The sequence below is a fragment of the Rhinatrema bivittatum genome, chromosome 4, assembly GCF_901001135.1.
Source record: "Rhinatrema bivittatum chromosome 4, aRhiBiv1.1, whole genome shotgun sequence".
In the NCBI taxonomy this organism is placed as follows: domain Eukaryota; kingdom Metazoa; phylum Chordata; class Amphibia; order Gymnophiona; family Rhinatrematidae; genus Rhinatrema; species Rhinatrema bivittatum.
Window position 1 is genome coordinate 483,457,273 of NC_042618.1, and position 9,451 is coordinate 483,466,723.

Here is a 9,451-nt window from a genome sequence, read left to right on the forward strand (position 1 = left end):
GAATGGCCTCATGGAAATGGATGACCAACGGCAGCAGAGAGGAGCATCAAGGAATCTGCCTGCAGAGGAGGCAGTGCGCATGCAAATCTCTCATATGCATATTCATTAGGGGGCCCTGAAAACCCGACCTGTTGATGGCCCTTGAGGGCTGGGAGTGAATACCACTGCGCTACACCCTGGGTTCACCCTTTTTAACCAGTCTGTGCTTCAGATAAACCATTAATCAAAGGACGCACGCATTTCTCACGTCCCGCGTCTTCAGTTGTGAACGCTCGCGAGAGCTTCATGTGATGCTCCTGCTCAGCATCAGTGTCTCTGGAATAAAAGCAGCTTTACTTAGCAGTACCAGCGAGGAGGAGCAAGACACAGCAGGTGAAGGCATTACCTGAATGATGACGGCGCGTTACAGCACTGGTCACCGCGTCCCCTGCAGTGCTGCTGTCAGAATGACCTCATCTCTACCCCAGGCCGCCACAGCAAGTCTTCGGCAACGAAATAAGGTCCCTAGGAAGAGAATCAGGATTGAATCAGTCCAGGATCCTCCCAAAGCAATGCCACATCTTACTGCCACTGTGAGGTAAAAGCCGAGAGAGAGTGCAGCTCTATGACAAATCCCCAAGGAAAGCAGCACAGCAAGGCAATTTCCTGCTTACTGGAGATGAACCCAAGATCTGCAACAGGGAAGAGAGCCAAGAAAAATGGGCAACCATGACCAGGTACCTAGCAAACAGGAAGAATGTTCTAGATTCTGGCAGCTAGGACTTAATGCTAAAAATGATGCAGATGTTATTCATTTGAGCTGCAAAAACCAAAAGGAACTGTACAGTAACAGAAATGTGACAGCGGAAAGTAACTATAAGTCTATCTAGTCTGCCTATCCAGCCAACTAATTTAGCTTTACAATTCCCCGGGAGATCCCCCTCTGCTGTCTCCACCACCTCCACTTGAAGGTTGTTGTATGCATCCACCCCCCTCTCTGTAAAGAAACATTTCCTAAGATTACTCCTGAGTCTGCCCCCTTTCACCCTCATCCCATGACCCCTCATTCTACAGCCTCCTTTCCATTGTAAAAGGCTCAGCTCCTGTGCATGGAAACCTTTCAGATATGTGAATGCCTCTATCATTTCTCCCCTCGCTCCCCTTTCCTCCAGGGTGTACAGGTTTAGATCTGTGAGTCTATCCCCCATGTGCTTTAGAAGGAAGACCACTGCCCATGTTAGTAGCCCCCTCTGGAGCGACTCCATCCTGTTTATGTCCTTTTGAAGGTGGGGTCTCCAGAACTGTACTCAATATTCCCAGTGAGGTCTCACCAGGGACCTATACAGGGGCAGTGTCCCCTCCCTTTCTCTGCTGACCCTTCCTCTTCCTGTGCAGCCAAGCAGCTTCCTGGCTTTTACCATCGCTTTATCCTCCTGTTTGGCCTCCTTGAGATCATCAGATACAATCACCCCAGATCCCGCTCTTCCTTTGTCCTTAGAAGAATTTCTCCTCCAATACTGAACATCTTCCTTCGGCTTTTGCAGCCCAAATTCATTACCCTGCCTGTTTTAACATCATATTTTTAGCTGTCAGTCTCTAAACAATTCCTTGAGCTTTGCTAAATCCCTCATGTTTTCAACAATACCCTGGCTGTCTTATCTGTTGCAGATTTTGGTATCATTGGCAAAAAGAGAAACCTTTTCTGACAATCTTTCATGAGCAACACTGCAGACGTTGAAAAGAACCTGTCCAAGGAATCTTTCAGACACCCCCTCCTCAGAGCAAGCTCCATTTACCACTCCCCTCCGAAGCCTCCCACCCAGCCAGCTTCCAACCCACTCTAAGATCCACACCAAGGGCGCTCAATTTATTTATAAGGTACCCATGCAGATTGCAGGGAAGAGGGATTCAGTTTTGTAAGGAACTGGGGAACCTTTTGGGGAAGGGGGAGTCTCTTCCGAAGGGATGGGCTCCACCTTAACCAGGGTGGAACCAGACTGCTGGCGCTAACCTTTAAAAAGGAGACAGAGCAGCTTTTAAACTAGAACAAAGGGGAAAGCCGACAGTCGCTCAGCAGTGCATGGTTCGGAGAGAGGTATCTTCAAAGGATACTAATGATGCATTAGAATTAGGGCATCCCGACAGTGAGGTTCCAATAATAAGAAAAGTAGTCCAAGTGCCTGTAACTAAAAACTCACCTGAGTTAAAAAATTCTAACTTATCCCTATCAATTAAAAAGCAGAATGAAAATACAACAAAAAACCAAACTTTGAAATGTTTGTATGCTAATGCCAGAAGTCTAAGTAGTAAGATGGGAGAATTAGAATGTATAGCAGTGAATGATGACATAGACTTAATTGGCATCTCAGAGACATGGTGGAAAGAGGACAACCAATGCAAGGTGATGCATATAGGGAAAAATAACCCATGCTATAGTTACACAATGTTGGGTTCCATATTAGGAGCTACCACCCAGGAAAGAGATCTAGGCGTCATAGTGGATAACACATTGAAATCGTCGGTTCAGTGTGCTGCGGCAGTCAAAAAAGCAAACAGAATGTTGGGAATTATTAGGAAGGGAATGGTGAATAAAACGGAAAATGTCATAATGCTTCTGTATCGCTCCATGGTGAGACCGCACCTTGAATACTGTGTACAATTCTGGTCGCCGCATCTCAAAAAAGATATAGTTGCGATGGAGAAGGTACAGAGAAGGGCTACCAAAATGATAAGGGGAATGGAAAGCTCCCCTATGAGGAAAGGCTAAAGAGGTTAGGACTTTTCAGTTTGGAGAAGAGACGGCTGAGGGGGGATATGATAGAGGTCTTTAAGATCATGAGAGGTCTAGATCCGTAGGTTCTCTCGTCGGGTGGCAAGGCAGAGCAGAAGACGGGACCAGCTGACCCTCGGCACTGGAGACTGAAGCGACTGCGGAGGCAGATGAAGAGACGAGAAAAGGACCTGTGTCTTCACCACTGGAAGTCTGCGATCCCCCCAGGAAGAGCCCATAGGGACCCAGATTGCTGGGACTTAGGTGGGCCTTTGAGAGGTCAAGGTATTGGTGCAAGGGCTGACTGGAGCTTCACCCTGGAAGCCCGCAGTCCCCCTGGGAGGAGCCCGTAGGGACCCGGACCGCTGGGACTTAGGCGGGCTCTTGGAGACAGTAGTCCAGAAGGAGTCCTCGGTCAAGTGCCAGAGGGTCGTCGCTCACCAGTCCGAAGTCACACACCGAGGGATCACCACTTGCCAGTTCGAAGTCACACATCAGAGAATCACCGTCAGCCAATCCAAAGTCAGGAAATGGGAACACCAAGACGTTACAGGAACAAAGATCCAAAGCACAAGGAACTCACCGAAGTAAGCAGACTAGACAGTGCTGGAGGACGTTGCCAAGTCAGGGAATGAGCAGAGGAAGCTTCCCTTTATACTTCCCCTGCTCAGGCTGATCAGGAACAGGTGAAGCTGGTTAAAGGGATCAGGTCCCTTTAAATCTGTGGAGGAGGCACGGCCTCGTGCCTAAAGATAGCGGCGGCCATCTTTGATTTCCCCCGCGGAGGAGAAACGCTGCTGGACGCCGCGAGGGGGGAGCAGGACAGCTCCCCCTGCAGCAAGCGGCACCGAGGCCCGTGCCGGAGTGACGGCCCAAAGTCAGTGCCCTCCCCCGGGGCTCCCGTAACGGCGGACCACCACGGGCAAGGTAGGGGGACCGCGGTTGTGGGCTGCCACGGCCGCGGAACACAACAGTACCCCCCTCTTTAGGGCACCTCCCCGGAGGCCTGGGTTTAGCCGGGTGGTCTTTATGGAACTGCTCCAACAGATTCCGGACCAGGATGTTAGCCAATGGTTCCCAGGAGTTTTCTTCGGGACCGAAGCCCTCCCATGCCAACAGATATTCCCATTTCTTCCGATGTTTCCTCACATCTAAGACCTCCCGCACCTGATGATAGGTGAGGTCATCTTCGGAGGCAACAAGTTGAGGCTTCGGAGGCGTGCTGGAAGGCCACGACAATACCAGAGGCTTCAGGAGGGAGGCGTGGAACGTGTTGTGTATCTTGAGGGACGGGGAAAGACAAAGTTGGTACGAGACAGCACCCACCTGCTGGATGATGGGAAACGGCCCAATGAATCGCGGGGCCAGTCGCGATGATGGCAGTTTCAAGCGGATGAACTGCGTGCTCAACCAAACCTTTTGGCCCGGCCTGAGAGGCGGATACGGTCTTCTGCGCTGGTCAGCATACCTTTTCGCTGCCTGACCGGCCTTGATCAGGACACGTTGCGTAGATATCCACAGGCGGTGCAACTCATCAGCAGAGACCTGAGCTACTGGAGACGTAACTGTGATGGGAACAGGCAGTGGCGGACGTGGCTGTTTCCCATACACTAACTGAAACGGGGAGGATCCCGTAGCCGCAGAGATATGAGAATTTAGCGCGAATTCGGCCCAGGGTAGCAGGTTAGCCAGTCATCTTGTTTCTCATTTACATATAGACGGAGGAATTGTTTCAAGGTCTGGTTTGTTCTCTCTGCGAGACCATTGGTCTGTGGATGGTAAGCGGACATATAGTCTAGGGTGACGTCGAACTTCTGGCAGAGGGCCCTCCAGAACTTGGCAGTGAATTGAGGCCCTCGATCTGACAGGATGCCTATAGGTAGGCCATGTAGCCTGACGAACAGCTGAGCCAGCTGCCGTGCAGATGGTAATCCTGGCAAAGGCACGAAGTGCGCCATTTTGCTAAAGCAGTCGATGACCACCCATATTACCGTGTTGCCACTGGACAGTGGCAAGTCAACCACGAAGTCAGTTGCCACATGGGTCCACGGTTCGGAAGGTGGAGGTAATGGCTGAAGTAAGCCTGGGGTCGAACCGGAGATCCAGTCACAAAAAAGTGGGGAGTAGCTTGCTTGTTACGGCGGTTACTACCCCAAACCAAATAAGCCTAATACTTCACTTTTAATACATATCCAGCATAGCTCTCTGCTTCAACAGAAGGGGGAATGAAGAAAAGTGGATCTATATCCAGACAACAACCAACAAGGACTGAATTACATAGTCTGAGTAAACAAAAGCATTTATGTAGCTTGCTTATTGCGGCGGTTATACCCCTAACTAAGCTAGATATTCATTTAGATGCAATTCCAACACTGTTCTCTACATTAATGGAGGGGGTGGAAGGGAAATAGAACCAAAAGGTTACTAAGAGCCAAGACTAACAGAAGTATGAGAAAAAAAAAAAGTGCAAAGCTTACTGGGCAGACTGGATGGGCCATTTGGTCTTCTTCTCCCATCATTTCTATGTTTCTCTTGTGGCGAGCATAGGTCTGGCAGGACTCCACATACGCTCGGACATCCTTATTTAACTTTGGCCACCAGTAGTACCGGCGCAGGGTCTGCAGCGTCCGGGATTGCCCTGGGTGGCCGGAACAGCAGTAATCGTGAGCCCATGCCAGCACTTGTTTCCGCAAGCGTGGCGGGACTAGAGTTTTCCCGGGAGGGATGGTCATGGTAGCAGACAGGAGAATACGGGATGGCTCAATGATGTACTGTGGTTCCTCAGAACCCTCAGTTGAATCAAACACCTGTGATAGGGCATCAGCCTTAACATTCTTCCCGGCTGGTCTGTACCGGAAGATGAAATTGAAACAGGTGAAGAACAGGGCCCAACGGGCTTGTCGTGGGTTGAGTCGTTGTGCCCGATGCAGATATTCTAAATTCTTATGGTCTATGAAGACTGTAAAATGGAATAAATGAGAGTTTTATGGAGCAATTGGTTCAGGAACAGACAAGAGAGGGAGCAATTTTAGATCTAATTCTCAGTGGAGCACAGGATTTGGTGAGAGAGGTAACGGTGGTGGGGCCGCTTGGCAATAGTGATCATAACATCAGATTTGAACTAATGACTGGAAGAGGGACAGTAAGTAAAATCCATGGCTCTAGCAGTGAACTTTGAAAAGGGAAACTTTAATAAAATGAGAAAAATAGAAAAAAACTGAAAGGAGCAGCTACAAAGGTAAAAAAAGTGTGCAAGAGGCGTGGTATTGTTAAAAAATACCATCCTAGAAGCACAGTCCAGATGTATTCCACACATTAAATTGGAAGGAAAGCCAAACAGCCAGCATGGTTAAAAGGCAAAGTGAAAGAAGCTATATTAACTAAAAACTTCCTTCAAAAACTGGAAGAAGGATCCATCTACAGATGCATCGAAAAGTGAAATGTAAAACATTGATAAGAAAGGCTAAGAGAGAACTTGAAAAAAAGCTACTACAGAGACGAAACCTCATAATAAATCCAAAGCAGGAAACCCATGAGGGAGTCAGTTGGACTGTTTAGATGATCGAGGGTTAAAGGAGCATGTAAGGAAGATAAAGTGATCGAAGAAAGGAAAATTCTTTGGTTTTGGTGTTACTAATAAGAAAGTAGGAGAAGGTTTTCAGGGGTGATGAGTCAGACGAACTGAACCAAATCACTGTGAACCTGGAAGATGTAGTAGGCCAGATTGACAAACTAAAAGAGTAACAAATCACCTGGACCGGATGGTATACATCCTAGGGTACTGAAGGCCAGATTGACAAAACCAAAAGAGTAGTAAATCACCAGATCAGATGGTGTGCACACCTCAGTGTTCTGAAAGAATTAAAAAATGAAATTTCAAATTCATAGTAATTTGTAATTAAGCATTAAAATCATCCATTGTACCTGAAGACTAGAGGATGGCCCGTCTAACTCTGATATTTAAAAAGGGCTCTGGGGTTATCCAGGAAAGTATAGACCAGTTAGCCCGAGTTCAGTACCAGGAAAAACTGTGGAAAACTATTCTAAAAAAAATAAAAATCACAGAACATATAGAAAGACATGGTTTAATGGAACAAAGTCAGCATGGCTTTACCCAGGGCAAGTCTTGCCTCACAAATCTGCTTCACTTTTTTGAAGGAGTTAATAAACATGTGGATAAAGGTGAACCGGTAGATATAGTATACTTGGATTTTCACAAGGCATTTGACAAAGTTCCTCATGAGAGGCTTCTAGGAAAAGTAAAAAGTCATGGGATAGGTGGCGATGTCCTTTCGTGGATTGCAAACTGGCTAAAAGACAGGAAACAGAGAGTAGGATTAAATGGGCAATTTTCTCAGTGGAAGGGAGTGGACAGTGGAGTGCCTCGGGGATTTGTATTGAGACCCTTACTGTTCAATATATTTATAAATGATCTGGAAAGAAATACGACGAGTGAGATAATCAAATTTGCAGAGGACACAAAATTGTGCAGAGTAGTTAAATCACAAGCAGATTGTGATAAATTGCAGGAAGACCTTCTGAGACTGGAAAATTGGGCATCCAAATAGCAGATGAAATTTAATGTGGATAAGTGCAAGGTGATGCATATAGGGAAAAATAACCCATGCTATAATTACACAATGTTGGGTTCCGTATTAGGTGCTACAACCCAAGAAAGAGATCTAGGTGTCATAGTGGATAAGGCAGATATGCGGAAATACCGGAGGTTATGCCCTGTGCCCGGCACGGGTATTTTCTAAAGGGCCTAGCTCTGCACGTAACCCCCGATAAGTGCCGGAACAGATGAAAGGGGTGGGCCAGGGTTGCACCATTAGATGCTGTCCCGGGGAATTGCAAACTTACTTCTGTTCATCAGAGCAGGTAAATTACAAAACAAAACAAAAAAAAAGGTTTTAGGCTAGATTTAGGGGTCGGGGTGGAAGGTTTAGGTGGGGAGTAGGAAACTGGTGAGAAGCTCGATCGCATCGCCGCGTGTAACTGAAAATATCTCCCCCTCCCCCGGACATTAAAATCCGGAGCGCATGGGAACTGTATTTTATAACATGCGCGCACGCCGGGAACCGCTGCACATGGACACGCGCAGCCCTTTTAACGTCAGGCCTGCAGCGAAGCTGGGTTGAAGGTTGGACAAGTTGATGAACTGCTAATGATCAAACTGCCTTGGGGAATCAATGGCCACTGCTCGTTACTGCCCTTCCTAGCATGGGGGGGTCATTTACTCTTTGGGAACGTGCATTCGGGCTTGACCGACTGACCCAGTATGTCAGCTTCTTCTCTTATGTAATGCACCAAAGACACTAAATACAAAAAATATCAACCTTTGCTGAAATGGACGGGATTCTATATATAAGCTAATTCAAAAAAAGCTTTTGTGGAAAGGGCTGGTGCTTTCATATTAGGTTAACCCTGTTACCAGCAGGCAGTCAGGACCATTGTAGGTCCATAATCATTAACCGCTAACCGCCTTCCAGCACTGTACTGGTTTTTTTTAAAGAAATAAACTTTTTTAAAGCAATTAAAAAGAACAGTGTATGCTGCACCAAAACTTTGGAATAATTGTGTGTGTGTAATATCCAAACTTTCATGTGGTACAATCAAAGCGATTGTGTTCTTAGATCCACGGCATTGAAAGATTATCCTGTGTCCAGCAGTGGCCGATCCCGAATGCAAGTCCCTGGACGTTCCCAAAGAGTAAATACCCCCCCATGCTAGGAATGGCAGTACAAGCAGTGGCCACCACCAACCCTTTCCACAAAACATGTTCTTGAGATACTCAGACTTCACAATGGTGGAATTCGTTTATATCCATTTCAGCAAAGTATTAAGAGAGGGCTGATTGCTTGTACTTAGTTTATTTTCTTTTGCATATGGGGTGAAGTTCATGACCGAGCTAAACAAGTGTCCCCTAGAGGAAATGCAAGATATCAACGCACAGAAAGCCTCTGAAAGAAGTCGTATGGTAGATGCATGGAAGAGCCGCCCTCCCTGTGCAGGTGGGACAGACAAGAAAGCATTGGTACGAACAAAGAGGATCTCACACAAGGGTCGATACTGTACAGTGCGCTCCGGCGGAGCCCACTGCTGACCCGCCATAGGACGCGCATTTGACGCGCTAGCGTTACCCCTTATTCAGTAAGGAGCCGAAAATGCGCATCCAATCCCCGCAACATACAAATGCACGCTGATGACCCTATAAGATATTCCCGCGCGATTCAGAAAGGAAAATGTGCAGCAAAGCCGCACATTTTACTTTCAGAAATTAGCGCCTACCCAAAGGTACTCGTTAATTTCTCTGGGCACCGGGAAAGTGCACAGAAGAGCAGTAAAAACTGCTTTTCTGTGCACCCTCTGACTCTCCCGCAGACTTTACTGTATCGGCCTGAGAGTGATGATTGTACAGCTGAGTAGTTGATACGAATGGGCAGATTAGACAGCACATATATGGTCTTATTCTGTCCTTACATTTCTATGTTTCTTCTACACAGAGACAGCTCCAAAACACTTATTGGTGTTAAATGGATGGCAGTAGTACATATTTCATTCCACAGACTGCACAGCACAGAACAGGTACAGCAGAGGCAGCAGCAGTGCAAGCTTCCTACACACACACACACCCTCCCCTATCACAGAACAGGTACAGCACAGGCAGCAGCAGTGCAAGCTTCCTACACACACACACAC

At 47.3% G+C, this 9,451-nt stretch overlaps 1 protein-coding gene across 4 annotated transcripts in view; it reads right to left on the reverse strand.

Moving 5' to 3' along the window:
- EPS8 (epidermal growth factor receptor pathway substrate 8) overlaps window positions 1-9,451 on the reverse strand; it is a 226,652-nt gene that overhangs the window by 193,564 nt on the left and 23,637 nt on the right. For 3 of the 4 annotated variants that reach the window (XM_029597372.1, XM_029597369.1, XM_029597373.1), the window contains exon 2: window positions 386-504. The exons of the other annotated variant lie outside the window; for it this stretch is intronic. The gene's annotated coding sequence lies outside the window, so the exon portion shown is untranslated. The remainder of the gene's footprint in view (window positions 1-385; window positions 505-9,451) is intronic. 4 annotated transcript variants of the gene reach the window in all.